General features: G+C 39.9%; 1 protein-coding gene and 1 non-coding gene across 41 annotated transcripts in view; one reads left to right on the top strand and one right to left on the bottom strand.

Annotated features, from left to right (window-relative positions):
- Window positions 1-26,228, top strand: part of PTPRD (protein tyrosine phosphatase receptor type D) — a 1,860,044-nt gene that overhangs the window by 776,006 nt on the left and 1,057,810 nt on the right. For all 40 annotated transcript variants that reach the window (XM_029056273.2, XM_029056261.2, XM_029056268.2 and 37 more), the window contains exon 6: window positions 21,442-21,490. The gene's annotated coding sequence lies outside the window, so the exon portion shown is untranslated. The remainder of the gene's footprint in view (window positions 1-21,441; window positions 21,491-26,228) is intronic.
- LOC114808565 lies at window positions 9,222-9,359 on the bottom strand. Its single transcript, XR_003756412.1, has one exon. It is a non-coding gene; the product is annotated as a small nucleolar RNA SNORA7 (small nucleolar RNA).

Below are 26,228 nucleotides of genomic sequence, written 5' to 3' on the forward strand. Positions count from 1 at the left end.
GAAATTACTATTTTGCTGTGAAGATCTAGTAAATAAAAGAATCAGGGTACTTGGCAGTATAGATTACATTGGGTCTTTTATTGTTATTTTAAGTTGGCCATAAGATGCTGTCTCTCACTTTGTCTAGGGTAATCAGATGACCTATAGGACTGGTTTCCATGACATGCGGATGATTAGACTCCTATGTTATCAATCCATCAAAGCTATTTATTGGCCACTTACTGTGTCCAGAGCTCTGTACACAATTGCTCAGTGTTGGTCTACTATGTTGCTCTACTCTCCACTACTTTGAAGGTGCTGCTGGACTTACTGCTTCAAATACACCTGGGGATATTACTGATTGCACTTTGAAAATGTGAAAAATATAGAGTTGGTTTTTTTTAAGTCAACTAGTCATAAAACTCCAGTGGTCAAAATCCAAAGGTAATTGTTCTGTTATTTTGACCCAGTTGATATAACCTCACTCACCATAAAATACAATAAGTGGGGTTTAGGTAGCTGGTTGCTAAATTTAAGATTCCTCTTTCAAATACTGCCCAGTCCAGGATTACATTTTCCTGTTTAAATCATATAATTTATGGATGAATGTCAAGAAAGTTGTTTAAAGAACTTAGTCAAATGAAACATAACTTTGGACCACCTCCAAATTGCTATAAAACATTTTGAATCAAATGCCTTTCAATGCTTAATATAAGAAGTGAGTTAACACTTGTCCAAGTTTGGATAGCTTGTAAACTATCCAATGCGGTTAAGACCTTTCTACCTCTGATATTTCTTATACTTTATGCTTTTGTGAAAAACTGCTACAATCTTCTTCTTTTTGGCACTTTTTATTGAGCAACCAACTTTTCCGTAGAGAAAATTGATTCTCTTAACCACTTAAAAAGAAGTAATTCAAAAATGTAACTCTAACCTCCCTATTTTGGAAATGATTGGAGCCGTTTAGAGGGAATCTAACAACTCCAAGGAACAATTTAGGTGTTTAATTGCTAGAATATAATGTGTTCTCACTTTGCATTAATGATCTCCCCACCAAAGAGCTATATTACTGAATAGAGGAGAATGAGCTGTGAAATTCTTTATTATTCCAAAACTGTAATTACTCTTAGAGAGAAACCCCATCAAATTGTTTCATCTATCTTTAGTTCTATATTCACAGCAACAGTGTAATAAATTATTAACATAAATGACATATAAATTGTACAAAACCAATTCAGGTAATATGATTGTCTGCTTACCAGCCATGACTTGACATTAGGAACTGAAGAAGTATTTCATTTTCCTTGATTTCAGAAAACCCCCAATCCTTTGTTATGACAGGCAAATAATTTCACCCATTTATTTGTATCCTTTTTAAAATGGCATTTGGGTACTCAATTTTGAGTTATCTTCCCCCACCACTCTGACTAGAAACACAATTTGACGATTAAAGGAAGCCAGAAGCAACTCATCTAAGGGTTTTTTTTAATTAAAAATAATTAATTTCATGATCATGTCAATTCATAAAAAGTTTCAACTGAAATCATCGGTTTAATATTTTTGGATTATTGTGTGAACCTGACACAGTTTATCTTCTTGAGAGCAGGGATAGTGTCATTTCCACTATCTCAAAACCCCACATTGCCTGGTTCAGAACTATGCACATCACAGCTACTTAGTGTGTGTGCTATCTTTTGATGTTAGCTGCTTTCCCTCATGAGGAATAGTTTAGAAATTATAGTTTACATTAATCTTTAATTGCACCTGCTTCACATACTATTGTGATGACTGTAGCTCTGCTTCAACAGGTCTTTCCGATGTTCTGCATTGCAAATTGCAGGAAGCTTCTCCCCAAATCAAGACATTGAGTTATAAGTTGCTATAAAAACAATGGATGTCTCACTGTGGAAATATGAAAAAAACTGTTCCACAAGAAATAATACGCCAACCATATTTTAGCTAATTTTTCATGCCCTTTAGATTATCAAAGCATCACTACCTTAATGTTCAAGAGATTTCCTAGTCTACCATAGAATTGTAGGACACTTGCAAATGACCAAAAATTATCAACCTTTTCTGGCTCATTCATGGGTATGATATTCCAATCACTTCATTCTAACAAGTTGTCGGTCCTGAAGGATTTGTAACTGGACCGAGATCCATCCATCATTTATGCCAGGAGAAGCCATCACCAGCATCATGGTATTGAAAGTTCTGATAGGAAGCACTGATTCCTGGTCCTTGTGATCTCAGCACCATAAGAATCCTACTTAAGTGAACCTTCTAACTCTAACTTATATCCAGGCAGTGATATGCCAACAATATATGTCAGCCCCTTGTTGGGCAGGGATTGTCTCTATTAGTTGCTGAATTGTACTTTCCAAGCACTTAGTACTGTGCTCTACACACAGTAAGCGATCAATAAATACGATTGAATGAATAATACATGTTGTTGGCCAACAATTCAAAATTCAAAACAGTTGAAAACATGTCACTGAGCTAATAAAATAGAAACTGCAAAAACCTATCTTGAAAACTCAGTGATACATCACAGTGCTTTTACATTAAAAGCTATTTTAGTAACTCTTCCTGGGCAGAATAATGCCATTTTACAAGTGCAACAATAACTTATGTAAACTTATTGAAGGAAATAACCCAGACCTTTAGTCTTCTACAGATGAATCAAACACTGGTCTAGACTGCACCGATGAAGTAAAATTAAGGCTGGCATTTTCTGATATTTTTTACATGAAGTCTAGCTCTCAAATTATCTGATGATTGCACATTCATTGTATCTTTTTATGACAAAAAATGAAGATGGGAATGAGGAGGTAATGAGAACTGGTGGAATTAAACTTGAATATGGCACACAGTGGGGGTAATACAAGCATGTCAGATATTTCTCTCTTTCCCACACTCTCCCCCCTTGAAATGATATCAAATTTTACTTATTGTCTTATTACATGCATGTAGATTTGCTATGTTATGGCACTTCTTGTCGAAAAGGTTTTAGAAACTTCAATGTAATGATGTTTGAGAAACACATTTTATTAAATAAAACAAACTGTCCAGAAAACTTAGAAATCTAGAGAGCATTTCCATCATGCCAGAACACTCCACCCTGAACTGTCAATAGTGTCTGCCATATGAAAAATGACATTCCATCTTAGACACGATTCACTTAAAATTTCTCAAAAAGCAACACTCACCTTATGTTCCTTCCTTTGTGAGAAGGGAATAAAATGTTTGAAGAAAGGCTGGTTTCAAGTTATTACCACACAGAACCAAAAATTGGGCCACCCCAAAGCAAGCATTGACTATAATCCGTATACCGTACATAATATAGAAGTAGATCTATCCCTTTTAAACTGTGAAAATTATCTTATCAAGCAAGAATTCATCAGATAATTCTGTGTATATATAGAACCATCCATCGAGTTTCTAAACAAGTGTAAGTGCATTCACTATAAGAGAAAAGATATTCAGCTGCTTATCTTAAGGAAAAGGAACAGGAAAGGTCACTGGCAATTTCATCCCTAATTATTTTAGCACTCAGAGTCGATAAAAGTGGTTAGGGTTTTTTGGTGAACATTAAATAAAATTTAATGATGGAGGATTTGAAAGTATTTCATCTTTTTTTTTTTTTAAATGAAAGGACAATCTGTTGAAGAACTAAATTTAGTGGGCTGATTCCAGTCCATTGAAAACATTAAAGTCCTCTTTGAAGCCTGTTATGAGTGTGTGAAAATGTGTCAACATGCCAAATGATTGCTTTGTCCTCAGCAGCCTACACGACTGTGCCCTCATCTACTTCACACAGCGCTTTTTTTTATCATCTCAACAATTTTTATCATTGTTGCCTTTGCTACCTCTTTTCGAAATTAGTGTAGACTGACAAATTAGAATACATTTCCCCAACAAAGTCCTCATTTCCTCTACTCCCCCTACCGTCTGTGTTGCCTATGCACTTGTATCTATACCCTTGTAGCACTTGATTTACCCCATCCTCTGCCCCACAGCATTTATGCACATACCCATAATTACTTTTAATGCCTGTCTCTTCTGCTAGACTTGAAGCTGCAGGTGGGCAGGGAATGTGTTTACAAATGCTACACTGTACTCTCTCCCACGCATACTCTCCCAAGTGCTTAGTACAGTGCTCTGTACCCAGTAAGTACTCAATAAATACCATTGATTCATCTACTGATTTAAATTATTTAGGGGCTATCTCATTCCACACAAGTACCTGGGTTAGTAGGAAGAAATGAGTATCAGAACAGTTTGGAAAATTTGGTGGGAAAAAATGGGATGAGAACATGTCCTCTTGACCTAGATTTATGGAATATGGCAAAGCTATTCCATATACTACTCCCCTAATATTAAGTGAAGGTGGGATGCCTAGCCAGCACCTGAGAACAGGAACCATATCATTCCTGAGAAACCAAGGTCTCCAACAAAAGAAAGAAAGGATAAATAAATGCACTTGCCCCTCCCTTAAAATTAGCAGTTTAAATGGAGAGCACTGATCACTAGATATATCTCAAAGAAATGCATTGTATAGTTTAATATTCCTTTTAAAATGCACTGTAAACATTTCAAATGAAACATTTACATTATTTTATTACCAAGATTAAAAAACCTTGCAAAGAACTATAATATTGTAATATATGGCTCTAAAGCATCTCTGTCTCCTTAACATGAAAACGGCCTCCTGTGATCTCAAGTTCTTCAGGATGACTTTAGGATGCGTGTAGACTTGTATCTAAATGTTTGTATACATACTACAAAATAATGTGATGCCTTAGAGTGGCATATAATCTGTTGTCAAATTCTTTGGAAGAATATATAAATATAATTTTCCTACCAAATCATATATTTAAAAAAATATTCAAAAGACCATAATGACTTCAAAAGTATCTGGTAAATAATAGCCCTCTTTTTATATATTTTAACACTTGTGAATTAGTTGGATGTATTATGGTTGCACTCACTTTCTCTATTTCCTAAAACCTTCACTAAAATTATATAGTGAAAAGGAGTGTGTTGATGATTTTGACAGAAATAAATGAAAACATAATATTAGTAATCAATATTAAGAATTGTACTATTCAAAAAAAGTTGAGGTTTAGGCTGGTATTTATGCAGAGACTCAGAGATAAAGAAATTCAATAGAAAGAAACAGTGAAAGAATAAAAATTAGCGTCCACAAAAAGAAAATGAATAATCAAAATAAGGAATGTGAACAGGGTTAAGTGAGAATCCTTGCAACTAGCCCTGTTATGAATTCTACAAAAATTCAATGGGAGCCTTAAAATTTCCATTCAGACACTTGCCGATATGTCTTTCAGAAAGGCAGGGCATTTGGAAAATGATTAGTCTCTTGAAAACAGCAAGAGGAAAATCAAACATATATTAAAACCGTAAAAGTAAGAAATGGATGGAGAAATCGCTATTATTTGATAGCAATATCATTTTGATCACCATCTTTGTGCACAGCACTATAGTAAATGCTTAGGAACATAGAAACAAACAAAAAGAAAGGCTGTCCCTTCCTGTAAGTAGCTTATCTTTAGGGGAAGACAATCAGGTAAACATTTAAATATCAAAACTACCACCAGTCCATTAGCAGCAAAGTCCCTAATATTCAAATTTGTACAGTATACCTGATTAGTAATAATTTTAATGGTATTAAGTGCTTGGGAAAGTACAACAGAAACACAAGATTCATTTTTTGCCTACAAGGAGCTTACATTCTAAATGGGCAAACATAAAAAATATTGGAAAATAGAATAATTAGAATGAAAGTTATTGTGAGCAGGGAATATGTCTATCAACTGTTATATTGTACTGTCCCAAATGCTTAGTACAGTGTCTTTCCCACAATAAACAATCAGTAAATATAATTGATTGATAATTGAATAGACAATTAAAAATACCTCTTTATGCACATTCAGAGGGTGAGTATAAGTAAATACATAAGTGCTGTAGATTGTTGTTGGGTCAGTATTAATGAGGAGTCTTGATGAGGGAGAGATGAAAGCAGGATACAGTTAGGAGGGAAAGAAGCCAAGAGTACAAACTGGAGAATAGTCAGCCTCTGGATAGTCAACAAAGTTAGCTGAGCCTGGACATCACGTTTGGGAGGACAGAAGTCACGAACCTCCAGATTGCCCAGACCCAAATCACATACTCTGCTTCATCTGCCCTCAAACAGTTATTTTGAAATGTTAACTTGAAGATTAAGGTGGCTTTGAGGATAAGATGTATGTGCTCTCTGAGCTACGTACAAGAGGGACAGTAAGTTGAACCCTACAGAACAATGTACCGGTAAAGCAAAAAGTGTCTCGTCCAAATAACTGTGTCAGGTATGAATGATTTCAAAGAGGAGTCTTTTTTTAAAATGTTTTACCTTCTGACCACTTCATCCCCAGAGTTTTCCAGGCAGGAAGAATAGCATGTCAACCAGAGCAGAGGTGGCGGAGATACAAGTGCTCCTCCTTTAATATCTTTTGCTTCCTTTTGATCAGTCAGTCAATCAGTGGTCCTGGGTGCAGAGCACTGCACTAAGCACTTGGGAAAAGACAATGCAATCGAGCTGGTGATCGCATTCCCTGCCCATGAGGAATTTGCAGTCTAGAATCAGTCAGTCATATTTATTGAATGCCTATTGTATGCAGAGTACAGTAATAAGGGCCTGGGAGAGTAATAATAACTATAATAATCAGTAGACATAATGATAATGATATATTGGTGGTATTTGTTAAGTGCTTACTATGTGCCGAGCACTGTTCTAAGTGCTGGGGTAGATAGTGTAATCAGGTTGTCCCACATGAGGCTCAGAGTCTTAATCCCCATTTTACAAATGAGGTAATTGAGGCACCAAGAAGTTAAGTGACTTGTCCAAAATCACATAGCCGTCAGGTGATGGAGCCGGGATTAGAACCCATGACCCCTGACTCCTAAGCCCATGGTCTTTCCACTGAGCCATGCTACTTCTCATCCTTGGCCTCAATGATTTTATAATTTAAAGGGGGAGATAGATTAAAATAAATTACAATTAGTAGGAAGTATAAAATGTGTAAATAAGTGATATGGGAAATAGTGATAACTGAAATGCTTTGTTAGCGAGAGTGCTGAAATGACTCGGGTGGCTATATAGCGGAGAGATTAGAAATCCATTGGGATGATTTTGGAAGGGTTTTGAAAATGGGGAAAACATCCTACCCCCCTTTATCCCTCCTTCTTTTCTCTTTCTCAACTGCAATTCCTATCCATCACTCTATCACTCCTGTACTCCACTGACCCCTTCCTCCACCCCACCAACTCACCAACTTGGATACACATTTGATCTCATCATCTATAGTCATTGAGGGATGTGGTGAGGTAAGGCTTCCTAACCAGCCCCTCGCAACCACCCCCTTCCCTACACCCCCCAAACACACACATACCGCCCCCAACCCCCACACAAACACATGCACACACTAAGCTTTTCACTTGTCACTCACTTCTCCCAAACTAATAACGATAATGCTAATAGCATTTGTTAAGCACATACTATGTGTAAAGCACTGTTCAAAGCACTAAGGTGGTACAAGTGAATCGGGATTTTTGTATTACTGAAAGTCCCCACACTGATTGAGAGTTATTGTTAAAGTACCATCATTTTGCAATTGATGATTGATTTTTCACCCCATATTAAGAAGTTTAATCGATCCATCTGTGGGATTTATTTAGTTTTTACTGTATGCATAGCACTGTACTAAGCACTTCAGCTTTTGTAATGAAACCATTTCATAAAACATGAAGCAGAAATTTTTTCATGTAGGTTTGGGTTCCCCTCTCAGGATCACACCTGGAGAGTTTGCAGTATTCTACCAGTGTAGACTACGGAGGGAGAGTCAAGCAGAGGCATATCCATTCTATTACTAGTTTGGGCAGTGGCTAGCGAATGGAAGACAACCTACTAGGAGTCAAAACTCACCTGTATTGGGCAGCAGTGGCATGGGAGAGGGTCGAGGGTGGAGACTCGAGTTTACTGCACAGAGGAGGCATTGGTTAACCACTTCTGTATTTTTACCAAGCAAACTCTATGGACATGCTACCAGAACAATTGCAGATGGAGGTGGGGTTTTCTGGCAGAGATGTGTCCATGGCGTCGCTATTGGTCAGACACAACTCAACAGCATAAGGCAAGGCAAGGTTTGGGTAGTATATATATGATAGCAGACTACATAAAAAATTCCACCGGAACCCCATAACTACCCTAGATAATGTTGAATAGAGCAAGTGCCAAAGACTTCCAACCGTTTTGAGAGAAACTAATTACAGTAAAACTGGATCAAATCATGAAACAGCCCCAAGGACTGTTTTTGATGACGTCTCAATGATAATACTTAAAAAAAAATCCCCAAGCTTATTGGAAAGTCATTTAATGGTAATTTTCATCAATTTTGATAACACTTTTAGATTTGATTACATATGACTTTCCAAGTAGGAAACATTTAAATTATGCTGAATGAAGCAGAATAAAATATTTTGATACATAGAAAGCAGTCTACTAAAACAGATTTATTTCAAATGTTTCCTTAAGTGGGTATTTTTTGCTTTGTGTTTTATTGCATTCTTAGTCATGATTGTGCAGATTCTTATTTGGAGAAGCAGCATGGATCAGTGGAAAGAGCACGGGCTTTGGAGTCAGAGGTCATGGGTTCGAATGCCGACTCTGCCACTTGTCAGCTCTGTGACTGGGCAAGTCACTTAACTTCTCTGTGCCTCAGTTACCTCATCTGTAAAATGGGGATTAAGACTGTGAGCCGCACATGGGGCAACCTGATTCCCCTGTGTCTACCCCAGCGCTTAGAACAGTGCTCTGCACATAGTAAGCGCTTAACAAATACAAACATTATTATTATTATTATTATTATTATTTAGTAATGTCATTTAATTAAGCAGCAAAAGTTATTTTATTGCAAAATAAACTAAGCATTTAGTTCTATAGCTGGAATAGAGATTCTCTTGTTGTTGTCTTTTGCTGTCTAGTCTTGTCCGACCCATAGAGACGCTGTAGACAGATCTCTCCCAGAATGCCCCACTTCCATCTGCAATCATTCTGGTAGCATATCCATAGAGTTTTCTTGGTAAAAATACTCAAGTGGTTTACCATTGCCTCCTTCCACGCGGTAAGCTAGTCTCTGCCCTAGACTCTCTCCCATGCTGCTGTTGCCCAGTACAGGCGAGTTTTAACTTGTAGCAGATTGCCTTCCACTCACTAGCCACTGCCCAAGCTAGGAATGGAATGGGTAGGCCTCTGCTTGACTCTCCCTTCTGTAGTTGTGACTGGTAGTGTACTGGAAACTCTCCAGGTGTGACCCTGAGTGGGGAGAGATTCTCTACTCTGCACTAATGCTATATAAAACAATGCTTTATGAATTAACCCAATGCATTAATGGGTTTTTTTATAACAATACTTAAACTGTGAAAGTAATCACTAATACAAGGCTGAATTATTATTACTTTTAATGATGGTAGGCCTAATAGTCTAGTTAGGCAAATCTACTTTTTGTCCTCTGTCCATATTTCTCTCCTCCTATCACTGAGCCATCACACCCATTATTGCCCTTGCCTTTTTTGTTTTCCCAATATATTTTCCTCTTTGACCTTAAAACTTGTTTGAGACTAACATCCAACATAAACCCAATCTAGGTAAATCCCAATCCCCCAATCACCTTGGTAAATCCCATTATTTCTCAGTTCTTTCTTCCTCACCGAATGCTTGCAATGATTGTTTGCATCACTAGATATGTCTTCAGGATCATCCCAGTAATGACTTTGTTTCAGGAGGCAGATTGGGACACTATCATCATAGCAGGTGTGAAGGCACAGAGTGCCTTCACTTGTTCCATTCTCTCTTAAACTCAATACTGGAATTAAGGTTTTCTATGCCTGTATTAGCAAAATGACATTTGAGATGCAGAAGGGTCCAGGAGTGTCTGCAGGTCAAGAGGGTACCTAGAGATGTTGGCCTAATGGAAAGAGCACAGTTATGGAGTCAGAGGATCTGGGTTCTAATCCCAGCTCTGCCACTTGTTGCAGGGAAAAGTTGCTAGCTCCTCCCCCAGACCCCCATTCCATGTGACATCACCGTAGACTGTGTGTGAACATTCATTCATTCAATAGTATTTACTGAGTGCTTACTATGTGCAGAGCTCAGTACTAAGCGTTTTGAATGTACAGTTCGGCAACAACATAGAACGGCATGATGATATCCAAATTCCATTCCAATCCTCAAACCTAGAATATCTCCAGGGGTGCCCCTCAACATTTTGTTGATCCAGTACCATTGCATTTCTCTTACAGATTCCTGTTGCTCTTTTGATTTGGGCTAAATGCTTTCAAATGTTTAATACCTGCGGTGCTGTTTTGTCCACAAGTTTGAGCCAACATGATACTCTATCATTTTCCCTGAGGCAGTTATCTGAGGCTCTTATCGAACAGTTGTATTTATTGAGTGCTAAGTGTGTGCAAAGCACTCTACTAAGTGCTTGGGAGAGTACAATATAACAGAGTTGGTAGACATGTTTCCTGCCATTTGAAGGTAGCACTGTGTCATATCCTAAACGTAGCACTTTTCCTCTTCAGAGAAAATGGGCACTGGAGGGCCTGCTCTCCCATCCTTTCCGCAACGTAAATAGGCTCGGGCAGTAAATCTGCTCTTTCCTCAGGAAGGGTAGAAAATTGGACCCATCATATTTACATAGTGCTTGTATTAACTTATGCATTTCAGGATGTGTTTCAGGTTAATTACTATGTGGTCTTATTGGGTTTTTGACACTAGTTCTATTTCAATAAGTAAAACTCAACACGAGGGCAGCTTTACAGGCCACTGATTAATTTTTAATGTAGGTGACTCAAATGAGCTATTAAAAAAAAGTCAGAAAAGGAGTTGTCTTTTCAGTGTAAACTCAGCTTCTGAGTAGTTAAAATCCTTTAATACATACTAATGAAATAATTTCAGAAGAACATTCTCAATTCAAGTAAATAAACTTTAGATTAAAAAAATTTATATGCATAAATGGTTATTAAGTTTAAATATCTTTTTATGAGATACTGGATGTGAGAGCACATCTAGGAAACAGTATTTTCCTTGGTTACATGATTTAATGCTTTCTTTTTATACATACATTGTTTATAAGTGATAAACCTATAGATATTGATAAATTAGATATTAGAAATAAGTGGATTGGCACATACATTAAATTTTTTTCTATGATATTTAACAGACACCTCAAACTAAATTGTTCTAGCTATTTGTTATTGTATCATCTGAAAGGATTGGAAATCAATCATCTTCTGTGCATTGTGTTACTCTCAGAGAAATGAGCCCAGAGTCACAAATGATGTATGAGTTGACTGAAAGGGTGGAGAAAACAAATATTTCTGGGTATTAACTGCAACCTTTGACCTCTTTCAATCAAAAAACTTAACTTTTTAATATGGTTACCTTTAGAAAATAAACATTCTACCAAACTGTCCCCAGAAGCACATTTAAAAAAATGGATATCAGATTGCCCAATAAATTGCTTAATAATTAATTACCACATGCAGTAGTGTCCTACAAAGACCACTCTCTAAATCATCAACTTCACAATGGAACAATTATCTTTGTGTTCAAAATTTGCACATACTAAGGAGAATTCACATTTGATTATTTGGTAAAATGATTTGGCAAAATAATGAAAAAAGGGAAAAAAAAAGACTTTAGAATAATCGTATTGTGTTTATTGGCATTGTAGATTTCCAATGCAAAATGAAAATTGGGGTTTAAAACGTGAATTTATCAGTAAATGTGTGGTGAAGAAAGTGTTTGTTTTCTAGGAGTGCTTTTGGCTGTACATTGGTTTGACAATAGCATTCCTAAAAGCAGCATTGGCACCAAAATACCATGTTGTTAGCTCCATCAATTGGAGTTTGGTAGAGGAGGCTGAAATAGTCCTGTATTTTCTACTGAAATAACAGTAAAAGGAACAAATCTTTTGGTATCAGAAGACTACTGTGTATTTACATTCATTATCATCATGATCATGGCTGTCAGTTCTTTACTGAGTGTCTGCAAGGTCTAAAGTACCGTACAAAGTGCAAGGGATATTTTTTTTTAAGATCTCTCCTCTTGAGGATTTTTATAATCTTATGATCCATAGGTTGTATATTTGGAATCCATGTGGGGTAGAACCTCACAATGAACAAGTGAGATATATTGGGAGTCACTGTTAAGACTCAGATTGTTAAATCAAACAATGTTTATACATGTGTACTAAAGAAAAACTAGAATCTGAAACAATAAAACCCCATTAATTATGGTATCTGAATAAAATTATTTTATAGGAATTGTTGACAGAATAGATTAGATTCAGCTAAAGGTCTTGTATGTATCATTTTTCCTGTAATCTCCCTAAATTATTATTAGATGGTACTCTTCAGAAATGTTTTCAGTACATTTAAATCAATAAGAACCAAGCATATTGTGTCAAACATGGGAAGAAAAATAATTATGTAGTAAGCACATTTTTGAAAACTTTTGAATGCATGGTAATGCTTCAAAATATTTTCGAATACAAAGTTTTGAAAATATTTTGAAGCATTATCATGCATTTAAAAGATTTCAAAAATAATTTTATTTCAGAGATTGCAAGTGTATTTTCATTTGTTTTATTCATTCAATTGTATTTATTGAGCACTTACCATATGCAGAGCACTATATTAAGTGCTTGGGAGAGTACAATGCAATTGTTGAATAAAAAGACACATTCCCTGCCCACAAGGAGCTTACAGTCTACATGGAGAGCAGACTGAAGTATGGACTGGAGTGGGGAGAGACAGGAGGTTGTGAGGTCAGCAACGAGGCTGATGCAGTAATCTAGGTGGGATAGGATGAGTGACAGTATTAATATGGTAGCCGTTTGGATGGAGAGGAAAGGGAGGATTTTAGCGATGTTGTGAAGGTGGGACAGACAGGATTTGGTGACCGATTGAATATGTAGGTTGAATGAGAGAGAGTCAAGGACAACGCCAAAGTTAGGGGCTTGTGAGATGGGAAGGATGGTGGTGCCATCTATTAGTGATGAGAAACTCCGGGAGAGGTCAGGGTTTGGGTGGGAATATAAGGAGCTCTGTTTTGGCCATGTTACATTTGAAGCGATGGGAAGACATCCAGTAGAGATATCTTGATGGCAGGAGATGATGTGAACCTGGAGAGAGGGAGAAAGGTCAGGGGAGGAGATGTAGATCTGGTATGGGTATCATCGGCATAGAGATGGTAGTCGAAGCCATGGGAGTGCATGAGTTCTCCAAGGGAGTGAGTGTAGATGGAGAATAGAAGGTTACTCAGAACTGAACCTTGAGAGACCCCCACAGTTAGGGGGTGGGAGGCAGAGAAGGAGCCTGAGAAGGAGACCGAGAATGAATGGCCAGAGAGATAAGAAGAGAACAAGGAGAGGACAGAGTCAGTGAAGCCAAGGTTGGCTGACATTTCCAGGAGAAGGGGGTGGTCTGGAGTATCTAAGGCAGCTGAGTGGTTGAGGAAGATTAGGATGGAGTAGAGGTCATTGGATTTGGCCAGAAGGAGGTCATTGGTGACCTTTGAGAGGGAGGTTTCTGTGGAGTGAAGGGGATGGAAGCCAGACTTGATGGGGTCCAGGAGAGAATTTGCAGGAGAAGTTGAGACAGCGGGTGTAGACGACCTGCTTAAGGAGTTTGGAGAGCATCCTCTGGCTCCCAGGCCCATGCTCTTTCCATTAGGCTACACTGTTTCTTTTGTGGTATGGTCCTCCTTAAGCGTGACTAGATTTGAATATATAAATTAAAGAAATTAAGGAATTATGAACCCCACCTTTTTAAATCGAAATATGAAAGTGAGATTGCAAAAGTAAGAAGAGTACAAGAAATCAAGGCTGAGCCTGAAAATATAAGTATCTACTATTGCTAGAGAAGCACTGTGAGTAATAAGTGAAATTTCTTACTTTTCAAATATTGCAAGGATAAATAATGTTGTACCAAAATAATTTTAGTTGTAAAGTATTTGCACGTATCTGTACATGAAAAATATGATTCCATGATGGACGGGAAATAAAGTAATCAAATTTAAGTAAATGCCTAAATACACCTAAATACAGATAAGGGAAGCAGTGTGGCTCAATGGAAAGAGCCCGGGCTTGAGAGTCCGAGGTCATGGGTTCGAATTCTGACTCTGGCGCTTGTCAGCTCTGTGACTGTGCCTCAGTTCCCTCATCTGTAAAATGGGGATGAAAACTGTGAGGCTCACGTGGGACAACCTGATTACTCTGTATCTACCCCAGCGCTTAGAACTGTGCTCTGCACATAGTAAGCGCTTAACAAATACCAACATTATTATTATCATTACACCTATTTGATGAGATAGCTCTGCCCACTTAAAAGGTTGAGCATAGTGAGTTTATGAGCCCAATATTGCTATTTGAGAAAAGAAAACAGCTTTTAGTCAGCTAGAGTCAATTTGATAAAATCTTAACCTAGAAATGAATAATGACAAAGCAAGTATGCTCATCATGGAGTTGACCTTTCTAAATGGACCATTTAGAAACAATTAGGCTCATTCTATTTCCCCAAGTCTTTTTATAGATCTCAAAATCCATATGTAGCTACAAAACTGAGCAATTAATAGGGCTTTTTGGCTTTATTTACCAAGGCAGCGACCTCAAGCAGTACTATTGGTATTTCTCTTTCCTAGTGCTAACTATTTATAGTTTCTTGCACAATATTTAGACTACTGAGCCTTGCAACGAGAGTTCAGACAAAGGAGGAGTCAATAGAACTACCTATGCCTGAAACCACAGGTGCAGACCAATTCTTCCCCTTTGCCTCTTCCTCCCCAACTCCCCTCCTAAACACACCTTCAATTATGCCATTTAAGCAAATTCATATTGGAACTAGAGCACTCTCAGGAGTACAGAAGAGAGTAGTCCTTCTGATGACTTTGGGTTGCTATCCTGAAAGTGGCTTGGGAATTTGGGACTCTCCACTACTGCTCAGTGCACAAGAAGGATTTGTAGGCAGGTTTTTTAAAGGTATAACCAGGCTGAAGGTGTACTCTGGCTGTTTTGTAGTTGTGAACCTGGCTTGATCACAGTTTTGCCTCCAAATGGAGCTTTATTCAGTCGAAGAAAAGCTGGGAGAGGACTGGCTTATAATAATAATAATCACGGTATTTGTTAAGCACTTACTCTGTGCCAGGCACTGTACCGAGCGCTGGGGTGGATACCAGCCAATCGAGTTGACACAGTCCCTGTCCCATTTGGGGCTCATAGTTTGTCCCAAGGTGACTGGGGGGGTATCGACCATCTCAAGGTCAAATGCTATGTCGTGACCTCCTGAGCCAGCGGGCGGAACTGGGAAGGATGGGTGGGATACCGCCCCCCAACAACCCAAACTTCCGGATTGACAGCCCAGGCCGGGAATACGGAAGGTGCCTCCCCCCCCCGCCCCCGTGCCAATCCAATTAGCCATGGAGGAGGGGGGAGGGCGGGAGCTGGAATGCACTACGAGCCCAGGTGAGAAATCCCGCGGCCTCTGACCTTCTGGGCGGAGGATGGAGGATGGAGACTGGCGGCCGCCGGCTGCGGGGCGCCTCCGGCCAGAGCGGGAGAAGATGCCCACGATAATAAAATAATAATAATGTTGGTATTTAAGCAATTATTATGTGCAGAGCACTGTTCTAAGCGCTGGGGTAGATACAGGGTGATCGGGTTGTCCCACGTGAGGCTCACAGTCTTAATCCCCATTTTACAGATGAGGTCACTGAGGCACAGCCAAGTGAAATGGCTTGCCCAGAGTCACACAGCTGACAAGTGGCAGAGCGGGATTCAAACCCATGACCTCTGGGTCCCAAGCCCGGGCTCTTTCCGCGCTGCTCGCCCGAGGGAGGGGATGGAAGAGGGAGGGGATGGAAGATGGAGGGGCCCGTCCTGCCCCAGGGCTGTGGGCTGCCCCAGGGCTGTGGGCCGCACCAGTGGGTCTGTCCCGGGTGGGAGGGAGCTCGGCGCCTCCCCACGGGGATGTGGCGCCTCGGTGGATTGATTGAGCGCCTTAGAGAAGCAGCGCCGCTCAGGGGGAGGAGCCCGGGCTGGGGAGTCAGAGGTCGTGGGTTCGAATCCCGAGTCCGCCGCTCATCAGCTGGGTGACCTTGAGCCAGTCACTTCACTTCTCTGTGTCTCAGTTATTTGTCAAATGGGGATGAAGACTGCGAGCCCCACGGGGGACGACTTGATGACCTTGTATCTACCCCGGCGCTTGGAACAGTGCTCGGCACATAGTAAGCGCTAAGCAAATACCAACATTATTTTATTATTATGAAGTGAATTCCTCCGGAGTGGGGCGCGCACATGGTGGGAGGTGGGCAGGCGGCCCCACCAGGTGCGGGGAAGGCCCCAGTGGACTAATTATCCCCAGGGGGAGCGGGGCGGGAGGCGGGAGGCCCCACCAGGTGCGGACAATCCAATAATCAAGTCCGCCTGGGTGGCACCCGAGGCTTCTGCCACGCCGCCAGTAACCGACAGGTCTCTTCCTCCCGGTAGGGAAATTCTAATGCCAACAAATAATCCCATTCCTCCCCAAAGGGAAGCTCAATTCGTTGCGTCTAAATAATCAATTCATTTCGCCTCGCGGAATCAATTTTATACAAAGCTCAGGCTTTCCGCTCTCTCTCTCTCTCTCTCCTTCGCCGCGCCCATTCCGAACGACCCCGGCGACGGGTGACACAGTCTCAATTCCCATTTTACAGATAAGGGAACTGAGGCCAGAGAAGTGAAATGACTTGCCCAAGGGCCCACCGCCGACAAGTGGCAGAGCCGGGATTAAAACCCATGACCTTCTGACTCCCCGCTCCAACCCCAGCCATGCTGCTTCTCGACAACAAACACACGCTAAAAAATTGAAATAAGTCCAGCAAAAATAAAATGAGTCCAAAAATAAGCACTGGAGTACATCACAGTTAGAGGAGCAGCTTTCAGGTTTTTCTCTGCTGCAGCTGGGCTGTCCAGAGACCGGCATTCTAAACGTTTGCCCGGGGCTCTGCTTTCACTGCAACTTTATGGAAAGAGATACTCCTGTTTTGTAAATTCCTCAAAGTTTGGCTGTTTTTCTAGCCGGCTTATCGGAGCGACCGTTTCCTTTCTCAGGTGTACTAAGGCTGGGTTTCAGCACTGCTAAACACGAGGGGAAGGGGTGGGGGAAGTGGGCAGGGTGGGACTCCCTCTCCCATCAGTACAGGGGTGGGTGGTCAGATGGCCACAGTTCCATGATCAGCACTTCATCTGGGATTTGCTTCAGTACTCTGGGGGGACCCTTCAGAGGGCAGTCCCGAGTTCAGAACCTGCTCTTCTCTCCCTGTCCACCCGCACAGGGTCAGGGATACAGTCAGGATTCCAAGCCCGGTCAAACAGCAGTGAGTGTGACTAAGCTCAACCACTGTCCTAGTTGCATCCAAACTGCTCCTGCCTCCCACAGTTTTTTTTTTTTTTGTTTGTTTGTTTTAGGTAAGGAAAGAGCACGGGACCGGACACCTTGAGAGCAGAGTTCCTCATATCCCCCTTTTCCCAAAATTTCTGCTTTTGCTATGGAAAAAAGGCTGCTAATTCCCCCAAAGCTGCCCCAGCTCCATGATACAAGTGACGGAGTGTGATTCAGCTCAGACACCCTCCTGGTTGCTTCCAAACTGCTCTACCCTGCCCCTCATGTGCACTGGTGCTGGGGACTCAGCAGAAAGATTGTGGCAAACACTCAATTGGCAGATTTTCTCACCAGTTACATCATGGGAAACACAGAGGAGGGACACATTATAAAGGGACGTTTTAATCAGAAGAATATGAACAAGAGAGTTTTCCTAGAAGGTTTTCATTTGTTGGGCAAGTTGTAGATTAGCCATCTATGTTTTAAGAGAAGCTTTTGGGGTAACATGGCCTACAGTGTTAGTTCATTCCTTTTCATGGAGACACAGAACAAAGTAACCTGTCTCTTCATATAAGCCTGCTTGCTTAAAATAATAAAAGGCAGTCTGTGAGGTGCTCAAATGCCTTGTTCTCCCACTCCACACACAGTAAGTGCTCAATAAATCCTGTTTGATTATTTCATATGATCAGAAATTAATTTTGGTGTATTAAACATTGGTAATAGTTTTCCTGAAGAACTGTATGCCTAACTTTAAAAGTTAATTGCCCAGTATCATAGACTGGGATGTATAGAAAGTAGGAGTGCACTGGAGGAGAGAGAACAAAGTGAGTGGAAAATGAGCACTAGCCAATTCAAAAAGTCAGTGGCTGAAGTTTCTGCTTCCAGAAAAATTTTAGCAATTATTATTATTAGGTAGCGGGAACATGATGAAATTCTCCTAGTTTCATCACTTGTAGGCGCCGACACTAACAATTAGATCTGGATGGCTTTCCAATTTTCAATACTACTTAATGGAATGAAGGAGTTGATTGTTCAAATCTTCTCAAACTATGAATCTATGAATCTGATCTCCATCTCTTATATGCTTCCTACATATTTTCCCTTCTGCTGTTAGAGAGGAATAATTGTTTACAAAATTTCCACTTCTAATGTTATAATTACTTAGTAACAGAATTGTACAATTCATTTTTTATTTTAAAAAGCCAGTTTAATTAAAGATAAAATATGCCTTGGTGCTTATAGTCACGCACAAATTTATGATGCATACTGCATGGATTCTTCTCATTTAGTCCAAAAATGAATCCAGAATTATAAGACAATCTTATAGTTATGCCAATTATAAACATTCATACAAATATAAATACTGAAATAATTTCCATGATTATTGAAGTCTCCAAAAGAAGTCCTGTAGCTTATTAACTAGGACAAAATCATCAAGTGAATTAGAATGTGACCCCAGACCATGGCACCGCCCAAGCACACAAGCACACCAATGACCTCTGTGTATCTGAACCTGAAAGAGAACCATTGTAAGAAAGGAAGACTTTTACAAGTCTTTCAGTTGCTCTGAATTTTTCCTTGTTAAACACATTAGAACATTTTTTGTTCTACTTCCCTTAGGCTGTCCCATTTCAAAGTTGGAGTGTTAGGTTCTCCACATATCTTCCTCGCTGTAACTTCCATCTCAGAGAGTCAATATGTTCATAATGTTATCTCAGTGACTAGCGAGTAATCTTAGTTGGGATTAATTTTAAAAAGTACACAAATTCAGTAGGTGCAATTGCTGTAGAATAAAGTGGGATCACTTTTCCTCTTAGGGAGCCAACATCACATTTCTTGCTTGAAATGCCTGGGAGAAAAGTGCCCTGTGGGAGTTTCGTGGAGTTTTTCTAAGGCTTTGGGCTAGCCTTCCATAACTCATTCTCTTCCATTCTAGTACTTAAAAATTAATTTCATTATTTTTTTCAATACAGTGCACTCTGATACCCTCCAGCCATATCCATTCTTCTACTAATATACACTGCAGCAAAAACGATTCCCCAAAGCATACATTCCCATGAAACTAAATGTGATTTGATATAAAAGGAGCCAGAATATATTAAAGACCTTTTTAGGGACACCTTTTGGTTCTCACCAGGCCAATTCTGGTTTATTTTATATCCTGAACTTGTGGACTGATGCTTATATTCATGGCTTTTTGAACACTAAAATTCTGAATAATGTCACATAAATTTTCAGGATATTGATCCTTAGTATGTACATTCTGTATATATATGTATATCACAAAATTATTTTAATTAATATAACAATTGATTATATTAACAGTTGATTAATATGTTTCCCATATATATGTGTATATATATATATATGTGTGTGTGTGTGTATATATATGTATATTTGGAACCATAATATTACTCAACTGTTCACTATTTTTACTTGACTGGTAAGCGTCATTTGATTGATTTCTTATTAAGCTCATAAACCCTGAACTAGGAGCTGGAGAAAATTTGATCAAAGTCAGCATACATGGTCATCAGTATTTATTCCACACTTACTAAGTACACGTGTTGTGAGAGCATGAAATAAAAGTAGGAGACCTGAACCCTGTCCTCGAGGAGTTAACAGTCCAATGGACCCTGCTTTCATGCAGCTCTCAATGTAAACCTGGGGGCGGGTGGTAAGTGGGGGAGACATAAGAGCACTAGTTGACATTCCCTAGTGGAAAGAGCACAGGCTTGGGAGTCATTTACCTGTGTGACCTTGGGCAAGTCACTTAACTTCCTTGTGCCCCCGTTTCCTCATATGTACATGGGAATTAAATAGCCATTGTCCTTCCTACTTAGACTGTGAGCCCCTTGGGACAGGGACTGTGTAACCTAATCATCTTATATCTATCCCGGTATTTAGTACAGTGCTTGGCCCATAGTAAGTGCTTAACTAATACCACGATTATGATTATCATCATCATCATTAGTAATATCAAAATTAATATGTTTAAAAGTAATATATATTGATTAAATGCTTACTATGGGCCAAGCCCTGTACAAAGCATTGGGTAGATACAACATAAACATATTGGACAAAGTTCCCTGTCCCACCTGGGGCTCAAAGTCTAACCCAGTAACCATGAGTGTCTGTTGTGCCTGCCTGTCTGTTGTGGGTTTACATCTCTGAGGTGATGTGCAGTGTCCATGGTCAGGGCCCCTGGAGTCAAAGAGATCCTGTATCTCATGGCTGGATGTTATATGAACTAGAGGGAGGGAAGAGTGTAATACAGGTTTCCAGAGTTATGAAGTAAGGGTGAGGAGTGGGCTTGATCTGTGGCTTGGGATCTTAATGTCGATGTAATCCCAGATTATCATCTCACCTAACTACTGGTGGCTGTAGGAAGCTTCATCAGTGTCATCATGAGCAGCTCTCATTTAAGTGGAGTATGTGCACCACATTGAACTAGATGCCTGAGGAATGAACTGTAAAGAAAGAGTTGTGGCCCTCATTTTGGAAGACCTCCTTCATTAGTTAAAGATATGAGAGGAGAAAAAGTGGATAAAAATCATAAAATAGCAAGTCAGTAGGATTAAGAGCATCAATCCATCAATCAGTGGTATTTATTGAATGCTCACTGTGCATAGACTACTGTATTAAACATTTGGGAGAGCATAGTACAACACAATTGTTACAGTCTATCCTTGCCCATAAATTGCTTAGGGTCTACACTGGAATTGATACAATTGATCTATTGATAGGCGAGCAATTAAATAAAATTAAAATAAATGGATAAACCAATAACTGCACTTGAGTGCAAAGATGTCTGATGATGTGCCATGATCTGGAATGTGGGGGATTAATCCAGACATGTCTCTGGAAGCAGATGACTTTTTAAGAGGGAACTGCCTCTCTTCCTCTTCTGGGTGGTGTTGGGAAGCTGGAAAGGCCCAGATTCGAGTATTAATGGAGATTTTTTTTGTCGTTGCATTTTTCTAGGTCTCAGGGTGGAGAATTTTTCACTGACTCACAGACCAGTAAGCTCATGGTAAGATTAATTGTTTTCATTGTGTTGCTTTTTCCTCTGCTTCACCATGGACATTGGAGGTTTGTCATCCAGGTGCCAGTGTCATTCCTTCCCTAGAACTTGATCAGGAGCCGAGTTTTTGCTGCCTCCTTTGAAGCACTAGGAACGTTGGCCAAAGATTATCAGTTTTTGTCTGTGGAAAAGTTGAAGTGTAAACTGCTTGATCTGTGAGGCAAAGATTTTAATATTTTTCAGTTAGCCTGTAGAAATATAATCCTCCACATTGTTTCCATTTATGGTTTCTCGATAGATTAAGAAACATGGTTCAGAGTGGTATTAAAGTATGTGACTGAAAGAATTCCTCTGAGCATTAATGGCCAATTTATACAGTAATGCTGATGGTACTGCAACTCATGCCAGTGAATAGAAGCAGAGGCTGATGAAACTAAAATTTGTTTTAGCACTGGTTATGGCAGAATGGTGCTTCTCAAAGGTAGCTTGCTTCATAACCTGAATGGAAGTCAGTCAGAGCTATTAGAACAAAATGAAAGTTACGAAGCATTTGCAATAGCAGCTACTTAGCATTTTTGGTTTCCCAAGCAATAAATTGTCTTGAAAATAGAGTTTGAAGTAATATTTTTACCTGTGGAATAAATTACACATTTTAATTATGAAGTTGACATAATATATTCATAAGTGACACTGTTTTCATTGTTACTAAAATATGCTCTAGTTCAATCTTGCTCCATATCATTAAATAAATTACGTACGCCTTAATTTTCCAGCCATCAATGATAGAGTAGGATTAAATTGTGATAAAATGCAGTTAATAGCATCATTTGGGAAAGATGTATATCAGCTCCAGGGTTTACCTATTTGGACAGAACATTGGAAACTCAAGGCCAGGAGATCCTACCTGCCAATTTTGTTGTGTGATTCAGTTGATGGGTGTGAAAATAACGGTTGACAATTTTCTAAAGCTTGGCAGAAATAATGACATTTGATTGCATCTATTGACTGTAATAAGCAGCATTGTGATAAACTCAAAGTTGCATTTGCATTTTGGAAGCTTATTGAAAACTCCAACTAAAATTTAGGGTCATATAAAATGCAACTTTTCTGCTCCAGAAAAAATGATGGTTTAGTTGACTCTTTGAGGCTCACCTCAAGTTTTTGGTGAAGCACATGATTCAGCAAAGGGGTAGAATGAAAATCAATTTTGGATTATGTAAGAGTTTTTAGTTAATTGCTTTTTACTTTATATTTATGTCATTAATATTTCTGATTAATGAAGTAGTGATACTGAAAAATAAGTATCATTCTGAAAAGAAGGTTTGAGGCTGCAGTGTTGGAAGAGTTCAGCAGATGGTTGCTTTTCAAAGAGGTGATTGATTCCTTTTAGTTGAATACTATGGCTCATGAAACAGAATGACAACAAATGTTTGCATGAGGACATATCTCATTAGACCAAGGATTATCTGGAAAAGGTGGTATAAGCAAGAAGGTAGAGTGAGACAAATCTTTGTTTAAAAATGGAATAGATTTTTAGATTTGAAGACTTCTATTTAAATGTTTTGCATCTATATCTAAGCAGACATCAGTGGTAATCCCGATGACTAAAAGATTCAAATTCTGCAACTGACTACAGTCTTCGATGATAATGCAAGATAATTGATGTAGAAGTGTTTGTAATTCTTGGAAGAAACATATTTTATAAATCCAGGTACTATTATTCCAAAGGAAAAAAAGATTTAAATGTCAGAAAATTACACCATAATCAATAAGTAGATTTTGCATCAGCATGTTATTTCTATTGTGATTTCAAACTGAACACCTTTTCCCTTATTGCACATGTAGCTTTTATCTTACTCCCACTGTAAATTGTTCTTTATAAATTATTATTATAAATTGAGAAGCAGCATGGCTTAGATACCTCTTGCAAAATATTTTCACATCATTGTCAGCTGTGTCACTGGGCAAGTCACTTCACTTCTCTGTGCCTCAGTTACCTCATCTGTAAAATGGAGATTAAGACTGTGAGCCCCAAGTGGGACAACCTGATTCCCTTATGTCTACCCCAGCGCTTAGAACAGTTCTCTGCACATAGTAAGTGCTTAACAAATACCAACATTATTATTATTATTAGTGGAAAGAGCTTGGGCTTGGGAGTCGGAGGTTGTGGGTTCTAATCCTGGCTCTGCCACTTGTCAGCTGTGTGACTTTGGGCAAGTCACTTAACTTCGCTGTGTCTCAATTACCTCATCTGTCAAATGGGGATGAAGACTATGAGACCCACGTGGGACAACCTGATTACCTTGTTTCTACCCCAGCACTTAGAACAGTGCTTGGCACATAGTAAGCACTTAACAAATGTCATCATTGTTATTATTTGAGAGGATTTTTAAGGAGGGATTAGAAAACTCAAAGCTAGTGTGAGGGTGGGGCTTCTATTATATAGGTGAGGGAACTGAAAAGACAGGGGAAGAATAAAACTGTTCCAAAGACAGGAGGGGATGGGGTGACAGAAGATATTACCAGGCAAAGAAGATGGGAATGAACAAAATGAGAGAAAGTGAGCAATTCCTCACTCTAAAATTTGAGGGGGCTGGGGAAAAGGGATGCAGTTTGGCAATTTGGGATTCATTCATTGTCATATTTATTGAGTGATTACTGTGTGCAGAGCACTCTACTATGCATGTGGGAGAGTACAGTACAACAATAAATGGAAACATTCCTTGCCCCCAATGAGCTTACTTACAGTTTAGAATGGGAGAGACAGACTTGAATACAAATAAAGCAAATACATAAGTGCTTTGGGGCTGGGAATGGGGAGGAGCAAAGGGAACAAGTCAGGGTGATGCAGAAGGGCGTGGGAGATGAAAGGTGGGGCTTATTCTGGGAAGGCCTCTTGGAGGAGATGTGCCTTCAGTAAGGCTTTGAAGGTGAGGAGAGTAATTGGTGGATTTGAGGAGGCAGGGGATTCCAGAGGCAGGGAGTGGGTCAGGGGTTAGCGGCGAGGTAGATGAGAGCAAGCCACATTGAGAAGGTTAGTAGTAGAGGAGCAAACTGTGCGGGCTGTGTTATAGGAGGAGAGAAGTGAGGTGAGATAGTAGCAAAGGAGCGGGCAAGGTTTCCTGACCGTTTTTGTAGACAAATGATCCAGGCAGCAGAATGAAGTATGGAGAGTAGTGGGGAGAGACAGGAGGCTGGGGGATTGGCAAGGTGGCTGATGCAGTAATCCAAGCGGGATAGGATGGGTGATCGTATTAACATAGTAGCAGTTAGGATGGAGAGGAGAGGTTGGATTTTAGCTATGTTTTGAAGTCGAGACCAACACTATTTAGTGATGAATTGAATATGTGGGTTAATTGAGAAAGAGGAGTCAAGGATAATGCTAAGGTTAAGGGTTTGTGAGATGGGAAGGATGGTAGTGCCTTTTGCAGTGGTGGGAAAGTCAGGGGAAGGACAGGGTTTGGGTGCGAAGATAAAGAGCTCTGTTTTGGCCATGTTACATTTGACGTGATCTGTTGACTTGATCATTTTTCTATAAAAAGTTTAGTCCCTATCTCCCCACTCCTCAAGAACTTCCAGTGGCTGCCCATCCACCTTTGAATCAAACAGAAACTTAAGCACTCAATCAGCTTTCCAGCTCTTACCTACCTCACTGATCTACTACGGCTCAGCAGACCCTTCTCTCCTCTAGTACCAGTTTGCTTACTGTGTTCAGTTTCATCTATCGCACCACTGACCCCTTTCCCACCTCCTCCCTTTGGCTTGGAACTCCCTCCCACTGAACACATGCCAGATAACCAGTCTCCCCATCTTCAAAGCCTTATTAAAATCACATCTCCAAGAAGCCTCTCCCAATTAAGTCGTCTTTTCCCCTACTCCCTCTCCTTTCTACATCAGCTATGCACTCGGATCTGTACCCTTTGGGCATTTGGAATTTACCCCACCCTCAGCCCCACAGCACTTATGTGCATATCTGTAAATTATTTATATTAATATCTGTCTCCCCGTTTATACTGTACGTTCACTGTGGGAAGGGAACATATCTTCCAACTCTGCTGTTTGTACTCTCGCAGTGCAGAGTACAGTGATTTACCTACAGTAAATGCTCAATAAATACCACTGACTGATGGATTGACATGACTTTAGGAGGTGTTTTAAGGCGGGGAGAGTAGTGGACTGTCAGATATAAAGGAGGATGGAGTTCCTGGCCGGAGGGAGAATGTTGGCAAGGGGTTGATGGTGAAGGACGTGGGGAAGGGGTCAGCGGTGGGATAGAGGTGCAGAGATTATGTTGGCATTATAGTGGTGGAGATCACTGAGATAATGTGGGAAGGGAAGAGATGATGGTAAGGAGTTTCTGTTTAATACAGAGGTGGATGGGCAACCACTGGAGATCTTTGGGGACATGGACACTGAACTTTTTTGAGAAAAATGATCCAGCCAGCAGAGCAAAATATGGTGTGGGGAGAGGCAGGAGGAAGGGCTGTCATTGAAGATGCTGATGCAATAATCAAGGTGGGATATAATAAGTGCTTGCATCATTGCAGTACAGTTTAGGTGGAGAGGCTCATGATGTTCCGAGGACCACCAACATTCGTAATCTAGCCCCACTTTACCGATGAGGATGATGAGTCTCAGAGATGTTGTGCTTGCTTAAGGGCATGCAGTAAGCCAGTGGCAGAGCTGGGACTCAAATCCAGGTCTCTTGACTCTTGTGCTCTTTCCATTAGGCCACTCTGAATCTCCA

The sequence above is a fragment of the Ornithorhynchus anatinus genome, chromosome X5 (genome assembly GCF_004115215.2).
Source record: "Ornithorhynchus anatinus isolate Pmale09 chromosome X5, mOrnAna1.pri.v4, whole genome shotgun sequence".
In the NCBI taxonomy this organism is placed as follows: domain Eukaryota; kingdom Metazoa; phylum Chordata; class Mammalia; order Monotremata; family Ornithorhynchidae; genus Ornithorhynchus; species Ornithorhynchus anatinus.